The sequence below is a fragment of the Podarcis muralis genome, chromosome 5 (assembly GCF_964188315.1).
Source record: "Podarcis muralis chromosome 5, rPodMur119.hap1.1, whole genome shotgun sequence".
Lineage (NCBI taxonomy): Eukaryota > Metazoa > Chordata > Lepidosauria > Squamata > Lacertidae > Podarcis > Podarcis muralis.
This window is the reverse complement of record NC_135659.1, coordinates 43,006,629-43,010,328: the sequence shown is the minus strand read 5'-3', so window position 1 is coordinate 43,010,328 and position 3,700 is coordinate 43,006,629. Positions and strand designations below refer to the sequence as shown.

Sequence of the window (3,700 nt, the reverse complement as noted above, 5' to 3'; positions counted from 1 at the left end):
TTTGCTCCTTCTACTAGTCATCCAGCATCCCTCCAGGCAGAGGCTCCATTTTCCTTATGCTGCTCACAAGCACTGCTGGGGTGGGAATGCCACAGAATGGGATGGCACAACACAGAGTGTCAAGCTCGGAAATTCCTCTCCCCCCTTTTGGTAACTTCACAGATAAGAATTAACGAGCAGTTGATAGATTTATAGTCTTTTTATTACAGCTTCATGTTGCGGTCACAAAATAGGCAGCTCTCTGCAAAGAGGGCATTTCCTCATTTGTGGAGGAAGTTCCTCAAAGAAAGTGGGATAAATATTTTAAAAGAAATGTTCACATAGAACAAATGGGTCACAATGGTCACACTTTGCAGTGTTTCCCACTTCCCTTGTTTGCCTGTGTGCGATGTGGTTGTTGGATCAGAGTGGGGTTATTGTTGGGTGTGGGGGTTTCTCCCTAGAAGTGAGGTACTCAAGTTCCCCTATGTGTTCTGGAAGCTGGTTCTCTGTGGACGCTTCCAGACTGTCATCACTTTTGGATCTCTCACCCATTTGAATAGATGCCAATTGTGCTCCTTCGTGAAATAACGTGGCCCTTCTTCTTAACCCACCTCCAAGAAGATGGGCACATTGTGGTAAACAGCAACAGCACTACAGGCTTCTCACGCTTAAAAAGTAGACTTTTTGCAGTAAGAAATGTGATGGGTGGGAAACAGTAGAAAGTGTGGGATAATTCCCACTTGATGGCAGTGTTGTATAACCTCTGCAGAAATGTCATACAAACCAATGAGACCAAGTGCCCAACAAACAGGTCTCTAGAAACCACTCCTGTGTCTGAAAATCCCCCCACCTCTTTCCCAGTTTCCCCATCACCAACTCTGGCCTCTGGGAGCTCTAGGCATGGAGCAAGTGGGGACATGCCTTCAGCTGCAGCCTCCCTATGTAGGATTTATGTACTTGGTGTGCTGCGATTGGGTGATGCATTGGTGCCCATATCCTATGCCTGGCCCAGCAAAATAAGCAGGATGGTCATTGAAACAAGGAGGTTTTCTTTCCCCCTTTTATCTTTTTAAAGAAGTTTCTCTCCCACTGGCATCAGCAGGAGGGAAACTCTTTGCATCTTTGACTGTTTATGGCACGGTTACTGGAGCCTAGAGGAGTATAGCATATCATGTAACTGTGCACTTCTCTGGGCCACCCCATCCTGACTCCACCCCGTCCACAGGCAGATCTTCACTGGCAGAAAACCTACACAAGCCCCACTGTTCTGCTGATGTCAGACTTCATCAGCATATCTGTCATGTCTGCACCATCCCTGGCATTCTGCTTATGGTGCTGAGTTTCTGTCAAATCCTCAGCCAGCAATGGTCAAATACAGGACTGTGTCCTGAATATAGTTCTTCCTAGAACAATCATAGGCAGATAGTAGAAAATTGGGGGTTTTTTTGAAAAATGGATTGAATAACTAAAGGAGAGTAAGTGGCTAATTGGGATCCAGAACAATCTTAGAGCATTTTTGTATTTCTTCCAATAGAGCCAGTGTAGCATAGTGGTTAGAGTATTGGGCTATGACCTGGAAGACCAGGGTTTGAATCCCCACAGGGATGAATAAAGATAGGATATAAATGGAATAATAAATACATACAAATAAATAAAAATGTTTTTTGGTCTGGAATGTGCGGCTTGTGTTAAAGTAGGATTGAAACTGGAACAAATGCTTTGAATAATTTCTAGCCAAAGAAAGTTTTGCATATTAATTAGAGAGTTGGGAAATGCAAAGCAAAATAAAACAGAACAGTGTAAATGCTGTTGGGATCAGGTAGGATCTGTATTCCTGGAATCTTAGGGATTTGCAGTAAGCAGCACCTTTAAGAGGAAAGTGTGTGTGTGTGTGTGTGTGTGTGTGTGTGTGTGTGATTTTTGGCTGGGAAAGCACTTGGAGAGGAAAGTAAAAACCTCACTGCCAATGGGCCCAAATGGCTGTTGTAGTTTTTGAAAAGGAAATGGCCAGTTTTGTGCACACTTTAGAAGAATGCATACTTAACGTAATGTGTCGTTTGAGCCGAAGACGTGGTGGCCCATCTGTAGGTGGTGAATTGAACAAGTTAAATGTGGTAGATAAAGCCCAGTGGGTAGATTTTCATGCTCGGAGAAAGAGCATTTGCTTTGTATGCAGAAGGTCCCAGTTTCAACACCTAGCATCCCCAGGAGGGGTGGGAATGTCTCCTGTCTGAACCTCTGGGGAACCACTGGCAGTCGTTGTAGACAGTATTGAGCTATATTGACCAATGATGTGATTCAGGGTAAGTCTAATTCCTGTACTCCTAATCTTCTGGCTTTAGTGGTCATTGCAATGATGGAATCAAGGCACTTTGCATCATCTGCCCCAACCATGTTATAAGTTTTATGGCTTCCCTGTGAACCACTAGCATAAGGGAGCATTGTGGGGGGGAGTCAGAGCTTTGGTGATGCTCACATGAACATTTAACATTTGAATGCACTCTCTATTTGGTCCTTTGTATTGGAGTGAAATGTAACCGCCAAACCATGCCAAGGCATTTTGTTTGTATAATCTAGCAATTCTGGTCCAATAACTGGGCCAGTAAGTCAAGCTAATCTTCACTTGAAAGAGGGAGATGAGTGTTTTTCAACTAATTGTTTAGTCTTTATATCTGGCTTTGAAGCTCTGCATGCTTTGAAGCTGTATGGTTTCCTGGCTTTCCCAAGATGAAGATGTTTCTTAATTAATAAAAGAGTCAGTTTTCAAAAACAACATCCTCTGTCAACATGAAATGTGTTTGACATCCTTTATTTACATTTTCCCCCCATAAAGGAGAGCAAATAAAACCCTCCTCTTAGATTAATATTATATCAGTAATATTATATATTATATATTATATATATACAATATTATATATATTATATATATATATATTATATATACAATATTATATATATACAATATAATATTGTATCTTGCCAAATACAATTTTGACTTCTTTACAAAATCCAGAAGAGGTCACTGTTTCTCTTTTGAGTGTTTTCAACAGCTGCAGTTGGCAGAAGGTCCTCTTTAAGCTAATTAAGAGACCTGGAACCTGTTAAAACGGGTTGAATGTAACTGAATGGTTTCCAATGCCTTCTTTACATTCTCTAGGGTGTTTGGCCTGACATAACAGCTGGAATAAATGAACATAAATATATCAGTAGTGAGTGAAGTTGTGTTATTAATGTTTCCCAGCATGCATTTTAATTTCAGATTCAGCCATTGAAGTACAGCGCTTATCTATAATGCAACCAGGCTCTTTATTGAAAACATTCAATAACTTTATTTTTCCTCTTCTTTTTTACAAGCTAGGCAGTGGCCTCTTCTGGAACGACAATGTCAAATGTTTTCATTTTACTTGGTGGCATTATGAACAAGTGCTTTGCCTCAACATGGTGACCCAAACTATTGCAGAAAATGACATTAAGAGTTTTATGAAGGAGTTTAACAAAGACCATCAGGGTGGCGTTATGGTCTAAACCACTGTGCCTCTTGGGCTTGCCGATTGGAAGGTCGGCCATTCGAATCCACCCAATGGGGTGAGCTCCCGTTGCTCTGTCCCAACTACTGCCAACCTAGCAGTTTGAAAGCATGCCAGTGCAAGTAGATAAATAGGTACCACAGTGACGGGAAGGTAAACAGCATTTCTGTGTGCTCTGGTTTCCACCATGG

The 3,700-nt window shown here is 41.6% G+C and overlaps 1 long non-coding RNA gene across 3 annotated transcripts in view; it reads left to right on the top strand.

Annotated features, from left to right (window-relative positions):
- LOC114598932 (uncharacterized) overlaps positions 1-3,700 on the top strand; it is an 84,845-nt gene that overhangs the window by 6,864 nt on the left and 74,281 nt on the right. The gene's annotated exons all lie outside the window — the stretch shown is intronic.